Genomic DNA, 22579 nt, shown 5'->3' with positions numbered 1-22579 from the left:
ATAGAGATGTGGGAATTTGGGAGGGAGAGAGAGGGCGAGAGGAAGGGTGGGGGGGCCGTGGGAGGAGAGAGAGAGAGAGAGAGAGAGAGAGAGAGAGAGAGAGAGAGAGAGAGAGAGAGAGAGAGAGAGAGAGAGAGAGAGAGAGAGAGAGAGAGAGAGAGAGAGTGAGAGAGAGAGAGAGAGAGAGAGAGAAAGAGAAAGAGAGAGAGAGAAAGAGAGAGAGAGAGAGAGAGAGAGAGAGAGAGAGAGAGAGAGAGAGAGAGAGAGAGAGAGAGAGAGAGAGAGAGAGAGAGAGAGAGAGAGAGAGAGAGAGAGAGAGAGGATGATGTGGGAGGGAGAACGATGGGAACGGCGAAATAAGGGAGGACGAAATAAGGGAGGACGAAATAAGGGAGGACAAGGGAAAACACCGGTGGTGGGAGAGGAGAGGAGAGGAAAAACGAGGGGAAGAGCAGGTAGGTGGGAGAGAAGGAAGACGAGAGGAGGGGGTGAGTGTTGATGGCCAAGGAGAGGGATGAGGGAGGGGGAAGAGTCGGGTTGGGGGACTGAGAAGGGCAGAAGGACGAGGGGAGGAGGAAGACGGGGAGGGGAGGGGCAAGGGTGGTGCATGAGGACGAGAGGAGGGAGGGGAGAGGGGGGAGGGGGAATGGTATTTAAAAGTAAAGTGCTTACGTTGCTCTCTGGGGTTATATGTTCAGAGAAAGAAAGACTGACAGACCCGAGCAACGCTGAGCACCTTCTTAGTAATACAATAAAAAAATAGTACAAATAACGCAACCTCATATACAGTAGCAATGCGACAACAATGATTTAATACAGAAACAACAACAACACCTCTCCTATGCAGATAAACCAATTATGCAGCTATTGCCTATTGCAAGACCACTTACACCACAGCAACAGCAACAAAAAAAAAAGAATGACCACTTAAAAATAAGAAAAAATCTGCAGCAGCAATATATTAACTACAATACTACTAAAGTGTAGCTAAAACACCACTAACTTAGCAAAATTAGTATTAGAGCCCAGCACCCCCTGTTGTAAGGTGACACAGCCCAGCACCCCCTGTTGTAAGGTGACACAGCCCAGCACCCCCTATAGTAAGGTGACACAGCCCAGCACCCCCCTGTAGTAAGGTGACACAGCCCAGCATCCTCTGTAGTAAGGTGACACAGCCCAGCATCCCCTATAGTAAGGTGACACAGCCCAGCATCCCCTATAGTAAGGTGACACAGCCCAGCACCCCCTGTAGTAAGGTGACACAGCCCAGCATCCCCTGTAGTAAGGTGACACAGCCCAGCATCCCCTATAGTAAGGTGACACAGCCCAGCATCCCCTGTAGTAAGGTGACACAGCTCAGCATCCCCTGTAGTAAGGTGACACAGCCCAGCACCCCCCTGTAGTAAAGTGACACAGCCCAGCATCCCCTGTAGTAAGGTGACACAGCCCAGCACCCCCCTGTAGTAAGGTGACACAGCCCAGCACCCCCCTGTAGTAAGGTGACACAGCCCAGCACCCCCCTGTAGTAAGGTGACACAGCCCAGCATCCCCTGTAGTAAGGTGACACAGCCCAGCACCCCCCTGTAGTAAGGTGACACAGCCCAGCACCCCCCTGTAGTAAGGTGACACAGCCCAGCATCCCCTGTAGTAAGGTGACACAGCCCAGCATCCCCTGTAGTAAGGTGACACAGCCCAGCACCCCCCTGTAGTAAGGTGACACAGCCCAGCATCCCCTGTAGTAAGGTGACACAGCCCAGCACCCCCCTGTAGTAAGGTGACACAGCCCAGCACCCCCCTGTAGTAAGGTGACACAGCCCAGCATCCCCTGTAGTAAGGTGACACAGCCCAGCATCCCCTGTAGTAAGGTGACACAGCCCAGCACCATCTTACATCTAGTTACAGGATTACATTTGCTAGACTAATACGAGGATATAGAATTTTTGAGGACCTACTGTTTAACAATTAATTTTCTCTTTCTCCAAAAATTATATATTGAAAATACCAAAACTAAGAAAATCAATATGCGAAGGAAGAAAAGGTACAAATTTAAAGATATAGATTAACTTCCTCACAAATAGAAAGTGGGATAAACAAACGTTCTCTGATGAATACGATTTTTTATGTCGCTTTTGTACGACAAGTACCCTGAATCAAGGCTTAGTTTTGGCGGGAGCAACTGTCATGTCATAGACCTTCCGAGCTTGAAGGCGGTTCCTGGCTATTGTGTGGTTTGCGTCATAGCGGAGAACGCCTTCTCATATATATATAAGTCGTTGGAAAGATATTATTTAACTCCAGCGGTGCTCTCGTAATTTTAGGTTTTACTACCAACTGCTTTCACCAGCAGACAGACAGCGGTAAGACACCGAAAATTGTCTGATTACCTTGGTTTACCGGCAAATCACTGAGCTCCTCTTTTAAGTTGTCATTATAACTAATATCAGCCAAGAACCTGGTATGTTTTTAGTACAGGGCTGGGGCTGCCGAGTACATTCTGAATACATAGGAACGTACTGTCATAGTGGTCTTAAGGTGCGTGAGATGAATAACCATATTTTATTTTACCCTTTTTATCAAAGCATGAGACTAATAGTATAATCCCTCCCCTCCCGGTTCTCATCCAAGATAGGAAAGCTCTTCATATTCCCTCCTTGACTTACCTACTTGATAGGGTTCTGAGTGATCTTCTACTCCCCAAGCCCGGCACGTTGCCAGGTTTGACTTGTGAGTTGACTTAACGCTTCAAGAGGAAGATCTTCATCTTAAAGACTATTATTGTTTCTAAACAATTAAGTCTATTAATATAATACCTTGCATAGACAGCAGTAACTCTGAGGTCATTGAAGTGATTGGAGAAGTCTGCGAGATTTAGAGGAGGAACACATCGTTATGAAATTTTCAGCTTAGATACTGTGATACTCTCTGAGGAACATTGCAATTATAGCAGAGAGCTTTGCAATATAGGCCAGAACTCTCCCACGTGAGAACCTCCTCACTTTAGAGAGGAAGAGAAGGACTCAATATCGCAACAAGGAGGAGGAGGAGGTGTAGAAGGCCGCAACAATACGCAAACTTAACAAGAAGTACATAATCAAGAAGAAAGTTCCGGAATACGTAAAACAACAACAAAATTAACAATAATACCACACCCAGTATACGTCAGCAGGCGTTCTTGGTAAAGGGGTTGCCAGCACGTGTTATAGAGCTTCATGAAACATACAGTAGATAGTGCGTGGCTCTCGTGCGACGGTAGACTGTTCCTCCACCACTCCCGCGTTCCTCTAATACCCCCCCCCTCCCACTCACCTCCAATAATTTCAAACATTGAACCATCCACCACAAAAAACTCCTAAACCATTACTACTATTAGATCGTGATCACTACATGAAAGACACTAAGAAGAATGAAACAAATAATGACATTCTCTAAAATGTGAGAAAATACAAGAACAAAAAGGTAAGCTGGAAAAGCATAATAAATGAGAAATAAGTTCGTTATCTGTATGGGTGTTAATACAAGGGGTACACTGAAAGAAGATATCCAGTAAACGACCTTCACCTACAACTTTAAGGTCAGAGGTAGACCTGACAACTTCAATAACTATCACTTTAGCACTATCAGCAAAACTAAGAAACTGAAGGGTGACATGGAAAAGGGGTGTCAGTTAGGGGAAATAGGATTGTTGATTGAAAGTAAGGATAGTGTCGGTTAAAAGATAAAAGTGATGGAATGGAGGCAGTAGTGTCTACTGTAAGGAAGTGTCGGGATAACGAGTAGAGCAGGAAGTGCTCGTAGAGAGAGAGAGAGAGAGAGAGAGAGAGAGAGAGAGAGAGAGAGAGAGAGAGAGAGAGAGAGAGAGAGAGAGAGAGAGAGAAGGTAACCCTCAGAAACTATAAGACAATGTGTCTGTGGGTAATAGTGAACAATACTAAAAGAGTGAAACTGAGAATGGGTAACGGTATTAAGCTATGGGACAAAATCAAAACTGTTACCTATCTCCTCTTCGTCCATTTGTCCCAGTTACGACTACAGAATCCATTCCTTATGATAATATATTTGCATCGATCCACGTCTGCGCTCAGTCAAGTAGAGTTTTATATATATAAAATTCAAAAAAGTTAATTGAGGTTTAAATACACACAAAGGGATGAGATAGCTCAAGCTATTCTCCCCCGTTCTATACAACGTGTTCATATATATATATATATATATATATATATATATATATATATATATATATATATATAAAATTGTTCTTCTTTCTTTAAAATGGACAAGCAAATTTTGGATGTTGGATTTCGACTGTTTAAGGATCAAGTGCTCTTCGGCTATCGACAATAAAAAAACATCTTTTTCGTCTTGACGTACTTCTTCCAAACCAGCCAGAATGGTCTGCAGTTCAGCTAAGGTGGATGAATATAACTACTTCGACTTAGTAATTATATAAAGTGTTCATAGCTGTCAAACTCAGAATATTCCCTTATTAGGTCACCGCACCCTGCCCTGTCATCATCCGCCACCGACCCGTCACAATATACAAATAAACTATTGCCTCTTGGTAACCCAAATATCAAGCTTCCGTACAGATACCGTAATTGTCCCGGTTCATGCTGATTTTTCACCTTCAGGGGTACAATTTCGACTTCTGTTTTCTGTACTTGCCATGGAGCAGACCTTTCACACTGCCGAGAGGGTTTACAACAGTCAAATACATCGTATTTCTTGAGGTTATTAGCTAATTCCCTTGTGTAGAATGTCTCTCTCCGTGTTCTGGAAGTGTATACGTCACTCAAGCAATTGTGAACGCTGAAAAACAGCTTATCCCCTCCTATCCGCATTAAACGAATAGATACGCTGGTGTAAATCAACAGAATAACTCTTGGGATGCCACTATCCATGTTTAAATTACAACAGTCGCTTCGTCTGAGTCACTCTCGCTCAAAATCTTGCTTTTCATTTACATTACGCTCATAAAATGTATTTCCCAACAAACAATTCACATAAAATTATATTTTCGTGGCCTTTATTTCTTTGTTTACACTTAACATATTCTCAAACTTTACCTTCTCAAACTTTGATTGTCATTTATTATTCACCCCATAACCATCCAGTGAGCGTTCGTGGACTAAGGTTACAGAAGCGACTAATGTTCAGGAACTGATCCCTCTTCCCTCCCCCCCCTCACACACTTGCAATTAACAATTTTGGGGAACTAGTTGCACAAATTTAAACATATAATTACCTTTAGGTTATCTTGAGACGATTTAGGGGCTTTAGTGTCCTCGCGGCCCGGTCCTCGACCAAGCCAGCAACCCCAGGAAGCAGCCCGTGACAGCTGACTAACACCCAGGTACCTATTTTACTGCTAGGTAACAGGGGCATAAGGTGAAAGAAACTCTGCCCATTGTTTCTCGCCGGCGCCCGGGATCGAACCCGGGACCACAGGATCACAAGTCCAGCGTGCTGTCCGCACGCTGGACTATATAATATATAATACTATATATTATATAATATATATTAATATATATATAATATATATATATATATATATATTAATATTTTTTGGTAAAAAGTCTTTCTTGTAAACATATGTTGTTGAATATGACCGAAAGGGTAACATTGATAATTCTAACACGAATCTTCTCAATATTTCTTACGTTTTTCTTCACTGTCGAGAGCAATTGAAAAATTAACTCTCCATAACTCATTGTTCTACATTTTTATTTTTGTTATGACGCCTAGAAGCGTTTCGTAAGGTTTTACATTTTCAAAGACTTGGTTTGCACATAACATACATCATGCTTTATATTTGTTTTGGGTGATGTGATATGACACAAAAGTTTTGGGTGAGGTGGGTATAAATAGGGCATGAAAACATGAGAACGGAACTACAGAAGGCCTATTGGCCCATACTTTCTCTTGCTGCTTCTATGTTGGTTCCTGGTCGTGAGGTGGGTAGAATATAATTATGCGTTATTTTGCTGTTGATTGCTAGTGTTGACTTTTTGATGTGTAGTGCTTCGCTGATATCGACTCTCCTGCTGTTGCTATATCTATCAATGATATCTGTTTTGCTTGTTAAAATTTCTCTGGTGATGGTCTGGTTTTGAGAAGAGATTATATATTCCTTGATGGAGCCCTGTTGTTTGTGCATTGTTAATCGCCTAGAAAGAGACGTTGTTGTCTTGCCTATATACTGAGTTCTTTGGGGCTTACAGTCCCCAAGTGGACATGTGAAGGCATAGACAATGTTGGTTTCCTTCAAGGCGTTCTGTTTGGTGTCTGGGGAGATTTTCATGAATAGGTTGCCCGTTATTTTATTTTTGTAGTAAATTGTCAATTGTATTTTCAGATTTTTTTCTGTAGGGATAACGTTCCAATTAATAATATCTTTCAGGACACTTTCCTCCGTTTTATGAGCCGTAGAAAAGAAGTTCCAGTAAAATAGTCTAATAGGGGGTACACGTGTTGTGCTAGATGACTCTTCAGAGGTTGTATAGCGTTTCACCTTTTTTTATGACGTCGTTAACATAACCGTTAGAGAAGCCATTGTTGACTAGGACCTGCTTTACCCTACAGAGTTCTTCATCGACTTGCTTCCATCCTGAGCGGTGACTGAGAGCACGGTCGATGTAAGCGTTGACAACACACCTCTTGTACCTGTCTGGACAGTCACTGTTGGCAATGGGGGACATTCCTATGTTTGATTCCTTAGTGTATACTGCAGTGTGGAAGCCTCCGCTCCTTTCCGTGACTGTTACATCTAGAAAGGGCAGCTTCCCATCATTCTCCATCTCGTAAGTGAAATTTAACACAGAATTCTGCTCGAATGCCTCCTTCAGCTGTTACAGACATCTGGCAATTAGGTACCTGCATAAAAATGTCGGCAACATACCTGCAGTATATGGCGGGTTTTAAGTACATGTCAACAAAGAACCTCTGCTCTATGATACCTCATGTAGGAGTTCGCAAACAGGACACCTAGGGGAGAACCCATGGCGACCCCATCTGCTAGATTATACATGTGCCCATCTAGACTCAAGAAGGGTGCCTCTTTAGTGCAGGCTTCGAGTAGCTTTTAAGTCGAGTAGCTTTTTTTTTTAAAGAGCAACACACATGCTATACTAAATATGTTACAATTCCATTTCAATGTTTCGGATTACATTGATATATATATATATATATATATATATATATATATATATATATATATATATATATATATATATATATATATATATATACATATAAAGGGAGGGGGAAGGGAGAAAGTTGTGGTTGAGGGGAATAGATGAATGATGTGGAGAGAAGAATGGGGTAGATGTGAGTGAAAAGGGGAGAGGACGGTGAGAGAGAGAGAGGGGAGAGAGAAGGGAAGGGGAGAGAGAAGAGAAGGGGAGGAAAGGGGAGCTAGAGAGATGGGGAGCGAAAGTGGGGAAGAGAAGGGAAGTGAGGAGAGCGGAAAAGAGGAGGGATGGATCCCGGGGCCGCCGAGTGTATTTATACATGAGTACCAAAGATCAAGGACGCTGATGTCATTAAAGGCCGAAGGAACACACTGAAATTAGAAAATTGTCCAAGTGATTTCGGATACCGTACGTGAACATTTTCAAATACAAAATAGAAGTATTACAGAGAAATTAGGAACATATGTATGAGACAAAAGCATGAGGCGGAAATATAAGAGGCAAGATCAGAGGAAGGCGTTGTAAACAGGCAATAAAGCAATCGAACACCTGAAATGGTTCAGGACTGGAGCAAGGATAAGGGATAAGAAATGAAAGGAAAAAAATATTATGAATCCAAAAGAAAAAAATGTATATTTAGAAATGCATCAAGTTACAATTATTTTAATTAATTAAGCGGACAACATTACATATGTTCTTTAAACGGATTCCTTGATCAACAACGAAAAATAATTCCACAAAATTTACGGGAAGACAGTTATTTCAACCGGTATGGTGAGAACAAATTTCATAATTATACGGACATGAAATCCAACCTAACAGTAACTAATTCCAAATAAATATCCATGTAATGTATGGTACAGAAAATCGAATTACAAAAACCTATTACAACTATTGAAAAACCACAAAACAGCAGGATTTAATGTAGAGTTATCAAAAAGCTAAGAGAGTTTGAACTTTCCTGAAAATTTTGAAGCAGCATTGGGATCTAATATGAACAAACCATGGCTGATATATAGAGTTTTAACAGATGTAACCGAAGAATTATACATCAATTAATTAAGTATTATTTTTTCTTCAGGTTAAAGCAAGTTTTGTAGTATTATAATAGCTGCGGTATTATTATGACTGGGCTCAACTTTACTCCAGCTCCATTTCATGTCACCTTTCAGCATGGGGACACATTTAAGCGTTCATACTAGCGAGAGTTGGAGCAGGGATAGGGAAGGGTAGAGGAAAGTGTGGAAGAGAGTCTTGCAATATGTTGCAATGATTGCAACTAACGTCCACAATATAAAGTGCATCACTGTTCTAACATCAATTTATTCTAACGAGGATGATGTATTTGAGACAGCCTTAGTAAGTATTTTGGTCGCATTGTACTCCTTATTTACTGTCTTTTACGGTATTATTAAATTCCCTTCTGAGGATAAAGTAATATGGGCTCTATATGGATATTATAATCCATTGTCTGGAAAATGGCTTTAATACAGTGAGAGAGAACCTACTTTTACTGAATTTTGTATTAAATTATATTAAATTCATATAGGATAAAAATTTAATTTTATATTTCATCTTCTATCTGGCTTTTAGCAACTTTATTTAGCAATTGATATTTGCAAATTGCTTATCAATTTATTTATTTATTTTGGGGGGACTTGTAAATATAAATACATCCAGAACCTGGCACTTCTGCAAGACGATTAGCTCCAATTGGTTGTACATTTCACTATTAAACTCTTATTTTATGATTTGCAAAGAAAAACACCCGTGCACCTAAGCTGGATAAAAAAAAAGATCTAATTGCGTTAAAACATATGATAACAATGAGGCGAAACGACTAAACTAGTGCCATTATATAGGAATAGGAAAAGATTTGAAAATTAACCTGAATATGAGGAAGTTGTGAAGGAATTGACCAATTTAAATGGATAATCGCGAATCTAACACACCCTCCAACAAGTGAGAAGCACTGAAATGGGTTTGACAGATCAGTAAATTGTTGAGTCTCTCTTATTTAACACTCACCAATCAGGCATTAGTGAAACAGCTTCAACAGAATTTATCTTTTCTCCAGTTTACGTATATTATTATTGATGATACTGTAACTTCTTTTGGAAGGAATTCTTTTTATTATATGCAGTGCTTCCAATATATGTCTCTTCGCTGGATTTTAACAGTTGATGTAATATCACTGCAGTGTAATTTTCCTCACGAGGAAGATATTGTGTGATTTTTTTATATATTTCCGGAGTACTACATCACATTATTGCATAGTAAATAATCTACATAATAAAAGTGGGACATGAAAAAGCTATCGCTTAGTTTACAGCCATGGTCATGGCAAGAATATTCACAAAACACACTGATTTTCCTGTTAGGTGAATGGATTTATTAAACTCTGATAATGGGTCTGGCACTGTGACTAGTCATCCAACGCGCCTGACGTTAACGAGTTGTCGTTGTTCAGACAGGGGCTGTTGTGGCACCGGAGATGAGGCAGGGTGTCACTTACCATGCCACAAGGCACGGGGAGTGGTGTTGTCAAGACTACGTGGTAAGGGACGAGTGATGTTGTCCAGGGTGAATGATATGTAAAGTGCTAACATTCTCTCCCTTGAGTATACTTAACATTTCCATAATTCGTTACGATATTTGTGGATATTTATATATGAATGTCAACGTGCATAAAATAAAAATAAATTTTCATTAACAATTACGAAAGAAGAGGCCATAATCGAAAGAATCTGTATAAATCTTTGTGGTTATACAGCTGCGTGATCCGATATGAAGAAATAGCTCAAGACGACCTAAGGCTTTATAACCGGGCTGGCTAGCCAATGCTCATGGAACACCAAATCTTTCAGACAATTTACATCCAGATCTAAAAGTCATATAGGAGTGTAAAGACGAATTAAGGAAAGGAACTGGTCCATCTTCCATGATTCAAGTTGTGGTTTTCAGTTTGCATAGCGAGTGTGCTAACAACTACACAGCGCGTCCTTATCTGTTATTGTATGTATATTTTCAATACAAGTCTCCTATCAACGTACTTGTTATTTTTAATGCTAGTTATCGTTAGTTATTAGGGGCCTGACAGCTGAGCGAACAGCGCCTCCGATTCGTAGTCCTGAGGTTCCGGGTTCGATCCCCAGTGGAGGCGGAAGCAAACGGGCAGAGTTTCTTTTGCCCTGATGCTCCTGCTACCTAGCAGTAAATATGTACCTTGGAATTAAACAGCTGTTATGGGCTGCTTCCTGGGGATGTGTAACAAAAAGTAGGCCTGGTCGAGGACCGGGCCGCGATGACGCTAACCCCGAAATCATCTCAAAATAACCAGATAACATCATCCTATGGCTTCCTTGCCAAATAATACTTTAAAATTATGATAATAATTGATATTAAATTTTACAATTGAATAAATAGTTCGATAGAAATGATGAATGCTTAATTGGGGTCGGCCGCTGGTTGGACGAGCATAGCCTTAGGAGGGGTTATCTTGAGGTTATCTTGAGATGATTTCGGGGCTTTTAGTGTCCCCGCGGCCCGGTCCTCGACCAGGCCTCCACCCCCAGGAAGCAGCCCGTGACAGCTGACTAACACCCAGGTACCTAATTTACTGCTAGGTAACAGGGGCATAGGGTGAAAGAAACTCTGCCCATTGTTTCTCGCCGGCGCCTGGGATCGAACCCAGGACCACAGGATCACAAGTCCCGCGTGCTGTCCGCTCGGCCAACCGACTCCCTATTACTCTGCTGGACCTATTACTATCGACATGGGATTTGACTTTAGCGAGTTCAAAATTCTGACTTTGTCATGCACTGGTCGAGTGTGTATGTATAATAATCGCATAAAAGACCGAATCTGGTAAACCGCGTAAGAAGCAGTACTGGTGATTGATATTACTATGTTGAGATTGAGGAATAAAAATTTAAATAACATTGGTCAAGAACAAGAAATTCGAGCAGGTATAGAAAGGCTGAAAAATAAAACTGTATGAGACACTTACTAAAACAAATGTCCTGCGTGAAAGTCAATAGTCCGCAATATCATGATAATCCACTTGCGTTCATAATGGCGATACTTAATCATCTACTGTCATTGGTGAAACTGTGTAATTTTCATACTTAACTAGTGTCAAAGAAATTTTATGCATTGCGGTTGAAGTTTTAAGGTTCTTACCGATGTAATGAGTTGTTTAAATATTAATTTTACGTTAGATATTTTTCCTCGAGATTATGGTCTTTCCTGTGGAAAGTTTAAGCGACTAGTGATATTCTTTTTCTTGTATCTTTTCTTTTGACTACTCTCTTCGTATCTTGAACTATCCCCCTTCACTATATATATCACTTCCTATTCCTGTATTATTACCGGACACACCACGCCAGAAAGATCAGGAATCACCCAAGTCTATTATTTACATACCCAGTATGTAAATTGATAGACTTGAGTGATTTGTAACCATCACTACCAGACCGCCAACCGTAAACAAACTCTCCCAAACGTACAGGCCCTTCTTACTTTTAGTAGTTTCATTTTAAATGTTCAGTACTCTTGTAAAATAGTTGTTTTAACTGTTGAGGCTGTAGCAGCATATTTTTCCTACACTGCATAGTCTAAAAAGAACGCAAATACATTATCTTCTTGAATCTTATTAAATAACACTTAAATTCGCAATTAATACAACACTCAAATGTAGTCGACTCTTATACAAAGTTCTACTTACGTCCTTCTCCTTGGACGTGTATTACCGTGTTCCTGTATCCTACAGGACGACGTAGAGAGCTGGGCGGCTGACATGAGGGGCCCAACGCGAAGCTCTACTTTAAGAATCAGATATCAGTATTCACAGGAGAGCAAAAACTGTTTATTTTGCCTTCTCTCTCTCTCTCTCTCTCTCTCTCTCTCTCTCTCTCTCTCTCTCTCTCTCTCTCTCTCTCTCTCTCTCTCTCTCTCTCTCTCTCTCTCTCTCTCTCGCTCTCTCTCTCTCTCACTCTCTCTCTCTATGCAAGCAGTCGGTATTCCTCACGTGTCAAGACAGCGACTAGTCATCGATATTATTCACGCTTCCAAGCAGCGACCAGTGATCAGTATTCTTCACGTGTCAGAACAGTGACAAGCACTCGGTTTTCCTCAGTAGTCAAGACAGAGACCAGCAGTTACTGGCATACTGACAAATATCCGAAAAAGAGGCAAACAGATCAACACAGAAAAAGAAACAGCAAAAAACATTTATAAGATAAAGGCCGAAGAAACAAACAATACGACATAAAGAGAAAATTTCAAAAACAAAAACAGCTATACAGAAAACAAAGCAATAAAACATAAGACAAAAACAGAATGACAAGAACAGTCCTAGCGTAGTACCAGTTTCAGCAGCTCACCCAATACCAGTCCTAGCACCTCACCCAGTACCACTCTTAGCACCTCACCCAGTACCAGTCTCAGCACCTCACCCAGTACCAGTCTTAGCACCTCTCCCAGCACTATTCTTAGCACCTCACCCAGTACTATTCTTAGCACCGCACCCAGTACCATTCTTAGCACGTCACCCAGTACCATTCTTAGCACCTTATCCAGTACCGTTCTTAGCACCTCACCCAGTACCGTTCTTAGCACCTTACCCAGTACCATTCTTAGCACCTCACCCAGTACCATTCTTAGCACCTTACCCAGTACCGTTCTTAGTACCTTACCCAGTACCATTCTTAACACCTCACCCAGTACCAGTCTTAGCACCGTACCCAGTACCATTCTTAGCACCTCTCCCAGCACTATTCTTAGCACCTCACCCAGTACCATTCTTAGCACCTTACCCAGTACCGTTCTTAGTACCTTACCCAGTACCATTCTTAACACCTCACCCAGTACCAGTCTTAGCACCTCACCCAGTACCAGTCTTAGCACCGCACCCAGTACCATTCTCAGCACCTCACCCATTACCAGTTCCGTTCTAAAATATCTTGCTGTTGGAATGATCGTCAATATACATCAAAGTTGAACCCATTATTAGCGAAATTACCTAAAGCAGCCGCTTATGTTATCAATGAATTACAAAACCATGTAGTTATCGCCCTACCTGCCATGGTTGTGTGGGTTTAGTTAATCTCTTGTCATGGTGGGTTTATCTTCTGCGAGGCTTTTCCTCCCGGATCAAGAATTCCTCTAGCCGAGCGTTCCGAGCCGAGCTGCACCACCAGCACCACTACCAAGAGCAGAGTCACTAGCACAGTAGCTACGGTCCCAGCCCGAACTTGCACTCACCTCCCTGGAGACACCGTCACTCGCTCGCGCTTGCCAAGTCTGTCGGTTTTTTAGTTTTTTTCCATATTTTATCTATCAGACGAATGGTCTTTGCGATGTATGCAGGGTCTGGGCACACAATATAGACCACTTTTGTCATTGATAAACATAACAAAACTACGATTAGTTTAGAGAATGGTGATGGAGGGAGCGTGTCCATACTGTGTGGAGTTCATCATCCAATACTTCCGCTGTTTTGCCAGCCAAGTTGACCAGTTCTCGGGGAAGTTTAACTCTGTCGTCACAGTGACGCGCTCACGAGTTGCATATTTCGTCGTCCCAAGTTTTAACATTTTCCTAGCTTCGTTAGCCTCCGGCTGATATGTAATTAACTACATCTTACATTTCATAGTAAGTGAAATGACTCCTAGAGCCCAAGTGAATGGAACTGATCATTCTGTCTGTCTTTCCACATTATTGCTTACAAAATACATGCTTTTTAGCTCCCGCGAAATATATAACATTGAGTTAAAAGTTCATGACCTTAAACAGAGAACTGACGCCGTGAATGGTTTCCAAAATAAAGGAACTAACAACTGGAACGGATTTCAGTAGTAGTGTCAATAATTTATATCCTCAATATTGATCAGACGGATAGTGGAGGGGAAGGGGATGGGATGGGGGGGGGGGGTTGAAATGGAGGGGAAGGGTATAGGGTGTAATGGTAGACGGATCAAAGGAGGAGGGCAGCCGATTGGAGGGCTAATGGCGGGAAGGTAAGACTTGAGGATGGAGGTAAGCTCAGTGAAAAGGTGAGGGAAGGTAGGGTAGGAATGAGGGGGGGGAAGGAGGAATAGAAGTAATAATCAGCAGAATTGCAAATTTACCCTAAGGTTTATAGAGACTTGGAACTTTGTAGAGGAATAATAATGTGTAAGAATAGATTACTGTTGGCGTGGAGGTTGCCGATATTATGTGCTGTAAAAATCACTTTTGCATTTTACTGTTACAATTCTATATGGTCTTAGCATGCCTATTCTTTGTTTTTTGTATTCCTATGTCTTTTGACTTAAGACATTGCCTTTGTTCATTTCCTTGTACTTTCATATACACTCAGCTTTAAGTGCTTGGCTTGTTTGGCCGGTCAACTCGCTGTCGACTCATTACCCTGTACTATCTCTCTCTCTCTCTCTCTCTCTCTCTCTCTCTCTCTCTCGCCTCTCCCTCCAGTTCCTTTACTGTAGCTCTTAGAAAATGTTTGTGCTGGCAGACTAATGTTTGTTTCTTAAACTCCACTCTAGTGTGTTTAACTTCATGCATATTTGTCCCCGCCTCTAATTAGGTATTGTTTTCTTTATTTAAAGCTCTAGACTTTCAAGAGCCTCTGCAAACATTGTCTTTGTTTTTGCATTAAATTTAATATTTTTCACCTTCATTGGATATCATCAGTCGAACCTTCATTTCCCTCTATTTTATTACTGAAAATATACCAGGAATTTAACTTTCCTGATATTCTATCGCTCCAAAACCAAGCTTTTTGACTTCTGCATGTTTGATGCGGCCTAGTTAACTGATCTTGCAGCAGCCTTAGAGACGAGGCGCCGGAGTGAATTGCCCACTGCTATTGGTTTGATTTCTCCCTCCTTTTTCCTCAGGGCACAATGGGTAGCACCAAAAAACATACAAGAAGATATATAACGAGCAAATAGCAGCGCATCTAACAAACGTGCATTAGCATATCTAACAAACCAATATCAGCACAACTAACAATCATACAGGAGAATATCTATTGAACAAATAGCAGCACATCTAACAATCATACATATCTAACGTATGTATGACTTTGCGTATGTATGATGTATAACGACTTTGCATATCTAACAAAGAAATAGCAGCACGTCTACCAAACATACAGGAGGAAATCTAACAAACTTTCATGGTCACATCTAACAAATATGCAGGGAAAACATCTAAAAAAACATTTAGCAGCACATCTAACAAACAAAAAGGAGCACATTTAACAAACAAATATGAGCACATCTATCAAAAAGAAACACATATAACAAACATAGAAGAGCAGATCTAACAAACATACAAGAACACATATAACAAACAAATATGAGCAAATCTAACAAATAGGAGCACATATAGCAAACATTCTGGATCAAATCAAACAAGCATACACGACAACGTTCGGCAAACATACACGAGCATATCTAACAAACAAACTGAATCACATCTAACAACCATGGAGAAGCACATCTGACAACAGTGGAGGAACATATCTAACAAACACCCGGGAGAACAATTAACACACACACACCGAGCACATTCAGAAAACATTCAGGAACACGTGTAACAAACATACAGGTGCATATCTAACGAAGATCAACGAGCAAATACTATTCATGAATACATTTCATATAAGACTAGCTGCAGAGCGTTCGATATTCAGGTAAGAAAAATGGCGTAAGGAAAACAAATACATGAGCCTGCAGTGTTCAAGACACGAGACTGTTTAGCACGCAAGAAAGAGAAAAAGAGAGAGAGAGAGAGAGAGAGAGAGAGAGAGAGAGAGAGAGAGAGAGAGAGAGAGAGAGAGAGAGAGAGAGAGAAGAGAGAGAGAGAGAGAGAGAGAGAGAGAGAGAGAGAGAGAGAGAGAGAGAGAGAGAGAGAGAGAGAGAGAGAGAGAGAGAGAGAGAGAGAGAGAGAGAGAGAGAGAGAGAGAGAGAGAGAGAGAGAGAGAGAGAGAGAGAGAGAGAGAGAGAGAGAGAGAGAGAGAGAGAGAGAGAGAGAGAGAGAGAGAGAAGCAAACGACGGAAAGAGGGACTTCCCTCTTTCCGTCGTCTGCTAGGGAAGTTGAGGAAGGGGAAGGGCCGTAAGAACGAGGGAGACGGAAGAAATGAATGAAAGGAGCAGGGGTGGGTGGCGAGGACATTGTAGATCGGAGAGGAGAGGGAAGGGTTACAGGGAAAAGAGGGTAGGATATAGAGTGTGGGAGAGAATGAGAGATTAGAGAGGGGGAAGCTGAACTAAGAGAGATGAGAGATAGAAAAACAAATACACGGAGAGAGACAGGCATACGAACAGACATACAGGAGGTTAGAGGGGATTTTGAAAAAAAAAAAAGATAACGAGGCTGCTCAATTAAGGCTTATGCATGCGAGAAATTAAACTAGAAAACAGATAAACAAAAATAGAATCATAAGTTTGGAACGCATGAAGGTTCTCCATTCGGTTGCTCTTAATGCTATAATATAAAATATAATATAAACTGATGGTAATTGTAACAATCTAAATATTCAACAGTTTTTTGTTGACGGCAATTTACAAAGTGGTTTGGAGATCAAATAATGCTTGGAATGACGACACTTTAACATTACTTGTGGTGTACTGAGCTCACGAATTTAACTCACACTAATTTTTTAATGTGGCACTAATATGCGTTCTTCAAAACGTATCGGCTATAAATATGTTATCAATATATTTTAGAAAGGCTTTAAAATGTTGATAACTGTTGTTAGTGTGATAATGCCGGAAGAGTTCATGTTAGAAGTGATTGTATACAACATATATATAAGCAGTGTTTTAAATCGGCACTTGTCGTGGTGGATGTATTAGACAGTAATTCCGGTAAAATAATATGGCTTATGTCTAATTTTGAATGGACTATTTTTCTGAAGGCTGAGATCGACAAACTGTGAGAAGCAGTTACGTGTCAGTGAATATACGTGCAGAAGGATTACCCAGAGTCGAGGTTGAAATGTGAAAGCAGTGGAGTGAAATAAAAATTTTGAGGTCGTCTGAGGTCGTCGGTCGTTTGAGGTCGTCGACGCTTGAGACCAAGCGTCTGGTCTCCAACCTCGAACAGTCAAATAAATAGACAGATATTTTCTTTTGATAGATTTAGATATTCTTTGTCAATTGTATGAATAGGAGGATACTGATGTACTCTCCGGGAACAAAGATCGAAGATATTATTAGTAACATGGACAATACCATAGCTGCAAATGGGAACACACACACACACACTCGCTTTTGCTTTTTATTGCACTAGGAGCAATGTTGTTTGGGAAAGCAGGAGTGAAGCATTCCTTGGTATAGGACAGCTATAGGAAGCTCTTAGGACAGCCGTTGAATTAAGACCAAGAAAGGTATCCATAATATGTGGCATTTTGTCAACAAGTTTGGAAATATATGATAATCTATCTGCAATTTTGATATACATGTTATGAATGGGGTTTAGTTATCTCAGGCACATCAAGATATAAGCAGGTTGTTACGAATAAGCGAATTTTGTCATTTCCTGCAATAATGGATTTCAACTGGGTAGAAAAAAAATGTTGTTCAAGAATATACACAGGAATTCGTTTTAAACAACTGTTAATTATATGTACAAGATAATTATAAACTGTTTCATTGCAGTGTCAGGGCATAACTTTGAATTCTAAGGTCGAAAGAGCAACAGTCTGTCCTGTAAGAATCAAGAGCAAGATATAATTTTTTCAGTAGAAGTATTGAAAATTCCTGTAGAGAGAGAGAGAGAGTGATTAATTTTGTAATACAACTGAACCGATTGTTTACGTTGACAACACTCATTCGAGAGTTCAGGCAAGGGACTCCTTGATAGGTTTTCAACGATATCTATGGATAACCATTGAAGGGGCACAAAATTCAAGTGAATTATTTATATATGTGCTCCTGTTTTGGCGCAGTGACCTTATAACTATCCATCCAGGACAGAGATACAGTATATATTGATTATTCAAATTAAAAATTTTCGCAATGATTTACAGTATATTGGTACCAGTGCAGATGCCAAACAATTCTTGGGTGGGAGTATTTAAATATTTACTAACTGACATGATTCGATTTGAAACATTCAAGGCCTTTATTCAGACTTTGATTTCAAACCTCCATAACAGTATATAATATATATACCTTCTAGCTACACTCGATGGGAAACTCTAATGTGCTGCATTAGCCTGAAGTTCTTCTCTCTTAAGACAACTTAAGAAAATCTAGTTAAAGTTTTCCAAAGGAGCGAAGAAAGTGAATTTGGATATAAGGATAGGATAAGGGAGCTTAATTTTAGTGTATACACACATATAGAATATTCAAATATATATACATACAAATATCCACGTACATATGCATAAAAAATATCCACATATACATACATATAATGTCTCCATATACATATATAATATCAACATACACATATATATATAATATCAACATACACATATATATAACATCAACATACACATATATATATAATATCAACATACACATATATATAATATCAACATATACATATATATAATATCAACATACACATATACACTATTTTCGTACACATACATATACATGCACATAAAATATCTTCGTACACATACTCATATTCAATAGCTTCGTACACAAACATATAATACATACACATTCATATACAATGCCCACGTGTACATGCATATGCATTAACCACATTTTCAATTAAAGAGGCAAATCAATGATTAGTCTTCGATTCACAATCTGGAAGTTAGGGCTTGATTTTCGGGATGGACAGAAATGGTTGGACACGTTTCCTGTTATCTAATGCCTTAATTCGCCTAGCAGGAAAACGGTATCAGAGAGTTTGGTAATTCTTGTATTATTGCATTCTGGGGAAAGTCAGTAGTTCGACCGAGGGGGTGTCCTCGATTCATGTATAACGTACAGACATGCACAGGCTTCTTGTCCCCAATGTAACGAATTATATGAATATTGCTCCACTTAGGTTTGTGATCACTCTTCTTCTTCTTCTTCCCCATCCACCTATCTAAACATCTGTCTCGCCAATATTTTCCCATCCCCCTCGCATGACCCACTCGTATTGATTCTTTCCTCTCTCTCTCTCTCTCTCTCTCTCTCTCTCTCTCTCTCTCTCTCTCTCTCTCTCTCTCTCTCTCTCTCTCTCTCTCTCTCTCTCTCTCTCTCTCTCTCTCTCTCTCTATCTCTCTCTCTCTCTCTCTTATCCATCTCACTTTCCACTCATTCCTCTCCACTCCGTTACCCTTAATCTTCTATTTCGAAACTCTTCTCCCATTGTCGCCTTTCTCAATATATTGTTGATTACGTCTTTTTTTCATACACTTTATCAATCTTTCACTCTCCACACTGCCTCTTTCTGTTTCCGCCATCCCCTCAGGTTAATCTTACCTTCACCCCTATCAACAACTCCCCTTATCTACCCTCTCATCGTATGTCAGCGCGAAACGACAACCACAAAATGCAATCGATCTGCCTTCTTCCCTACCGTGACTTCCCCGGCGTTCCCCCTTACTCTCTCCTGCTGCATATCTCATCCGTGCCCTTACTCTCTCCTCCTGCATCTCTCATCCGTGCCCTTACTCTCTCCTGCTGCATCTCTCATCCGTGCCCTTACTCTCTCCTCCTGCATCTCTCATCCGTGCCCTTACTCTCTCCTCCTGCATCTCTCATCCGTGCCCTTACTCTATCCTGCTGCATATCTCATCCGTGCCCTTACTCTCTCCTCCTGCATCTCTCATCCGTGCCCTTACTCTCTCCTGCTGCATCTCTCATCCGTGCCCTTACTCTCTCCTGCATATCTCATCCGTGCCCTTACTCTCTCCTGCATATCTCATCCGTGCCCTTACTCTCTCCTGCTGCATATCTCATCCGTTCCCTTACTCTCTCCTGCTGCATATCTCATCCGTTCCCTTACTCTCTCCTGCTGCATCTCTCATCCGTGCCCTTACTCTCTCCTCCTGCATCTCTCATCCGTGCCCTTACTCTATCCTGCTGCATATCTCATCCGTGCCCTTACTCTCTCCTGCTGCATATCTCATCCGTGCCCTTACTCTCTCCTGCTGCATCTCTCATCCAGGCCCTTACTCTCTCCTGCTGCATCTCTCATCCAGGCCCTTACTCTCTCCTCCTGCATCTCTCATCTATGCCTCCCTCGCGTTTCCTCTGCTCTGGCGCCCATCCACGTCCTATTCTTAATTTTCCTACACCTTTAATTATCTTCGTTTAAGTGTTTTGAAAGTGCGCTTTCAAATGTGGTCTTCAATGACTAGTCATTCAGCATCCAGCAAGCCCCTCCACCCACCTTTTCATAATAATTATCTTCGTTCTTCTATTCATCCTCTACCTTTTCCACTATCTACCTTTCTTTACTCAATTCTAGTTTTAACCTCAATTTTATTTGGTTGTCGACCATGCCTCCATCATAACGATCCTCACTCCATATGTTTACTCTTTAGCTCTTCATTATTTCACTTATCCCATCTCCTCCACCTCTGTTTCCCACCATTCATACTATATATAGCTTTTATCCCACCTCTTCTGTTCTACCTCTCCGTCCCTCTTCTTTTTTATAATGCCGGTGTACTACTTTATACACTTGAGGATGTTCCTTGCAGCGCCTGCATATTATTATTATGTTTATATTATTATTATTATTATTATTATTATTATTATTATTATTATTATTATTATTATTGTTATTATTATGCTAGTCTTCCATGGGTTAATGTATCATAAGCTTCCTAACAGTTCAAACAACTAAATGAACCTACACTTCTCTATCTTGTCTAATGTCGATCACCAGAATATAAAACTATCAAGTTTGGGTGCTGAGGGTTATAAAACAACATGAGTTAGTTACTCTGTAAATCCTCATATATATACAGACGTGTTTGTATGTATATATATGAGTATTCAATCGCATTTAATAGGCGTGGATGTGTTCATCTGAGTGTCAATATAAGACTGACTTGATGAAACCATTTCCGCTAGGTAAAGGATCAAATTCTGGCCATAGTCCCTTATTAATTCATGTACACAAACACAATTACAGTGTATCATAACGTGTTATTGAAATTAAATTCAGGCACAGAAACAAGCTCAGACATAGAGGAAGACAGATTCAGACACAGACGAAGGCAAGGGTGCAGACACAAGCACAGTTACAGACGCAGAAAGAGCGGAGCCATTGGAATCGTGTAGCAGAAGAGGAAGAGTCAGTCAGTCTGGACGTATGTCTCGCTGTCTAGACTCGGAGTAACAACTGTAATTGAATTGCCTCCACTAGTAGTTCTGTTTCTCGTTTTTCTTAAAATCTGTCGCTGATAAGTTTTGTATAGATAACCGTGTACATCCAAGTCCATAATAGCATATTAATTCTGTAATGTTTTTGTGAACATATATATAAATAGTTCAAACATAAAATATATAACTATGTCATTAGCAAATAAATATCACACTAAACAAAACTTCTTTTAAGAACTTCTCAGCACCCTTTGAGGATCACGATGAATGCCAGTTTGTTGCAAATCACCAATGCTAAAACGCATATGCTTAGGATATGGAAGAAAGAGGCATACACGTTTATCTATCTATTCTTTATCCATTGCGAGGAGAGACATTTTGGAGCGTGAACTAAGAAAATACCGAGTATAACTGAAATGCAACTCTTTGTGTTTCGGGTGATACCCGACTTGGCACTTAACATTGGCGGGTAGTCTACAGTCTTAAGATCCCTCACACCATAAATGCATAGACATTTGCTGGATGTGTTCATTATAATAGTGGTGATATGTTGTAGATGTCTGACGTGAGTGTGGGGCGCATGTGAACCACTTCTGTGGACACATCCATTGCTCTCTAAATTAGTGGCTGATGACTCATTTTCCATGAGAAACAAAAAGAAAACCTCTGGCGCCAGGGTAAAGTTCCAGATCATTCTCATAATATTATTCAAATGTTGCCGCTGTTCATGACTGAAACAGCAGATAGAGCTCGGGTTAAGATCTGGCTACAGGACAGAAGCATTTGTGCAACGTTTCCTTTCACCCGATGCCTTCATTCACCCAGCAGCAAATAGGAACCCCTCAAGGTAGAAAACTATTGTGAGTTGCATCCTAAGAATGATCAGTATTTTCCTTTAGAGGGGGATTAGACCTTAATGTACGAAGAAAGCACATAATACTTGATAACAATATCAAAGATTTGATAAGAAAGCCCATAATATGATTTGATAAGGTGTGTATGTATGTATGTACAATAAAGTTCATATATATAGTTGATATTACAATTTAATTCATGTGGATACAGTTGTTATTAAGTTAGGTACATTCTCGTAAAGA

General features: G+C 40.5%; 1 protein-coding gene across 4 annotated transcripts in view; it reads right to left on the bottom strand.

The window, feature by feature from the left end:
* jus (julius seizure) overlaps window positions 1-22579 on the bottom strand; it is a 102514-nt gene that overhangs the window by 57289 nt on the left and 22646 nt on the right. The window lies entirely within an intron of this gene.

Source organism: Procambarus clarkii, chromosome 27 (genome assembly GCF_040958095.1).
Source record: "Procambarus clarkii isolate CNS0578487 chromosome 27, FALCON_Pclarkii_2.0, whole genome shotgun sequence".
Lineage (NCBI taxonomy): Eukaryota > Metazoa > Arthropoda > Malacostraca > Decapoda > Cambaridae > Procambarus > Procambarus clarkii.
The sequence above is the reverse complement of the archived record's forward strand: the minus strand, read 5'-3'. Positions and strand labels throughout refer to the sequence as shown.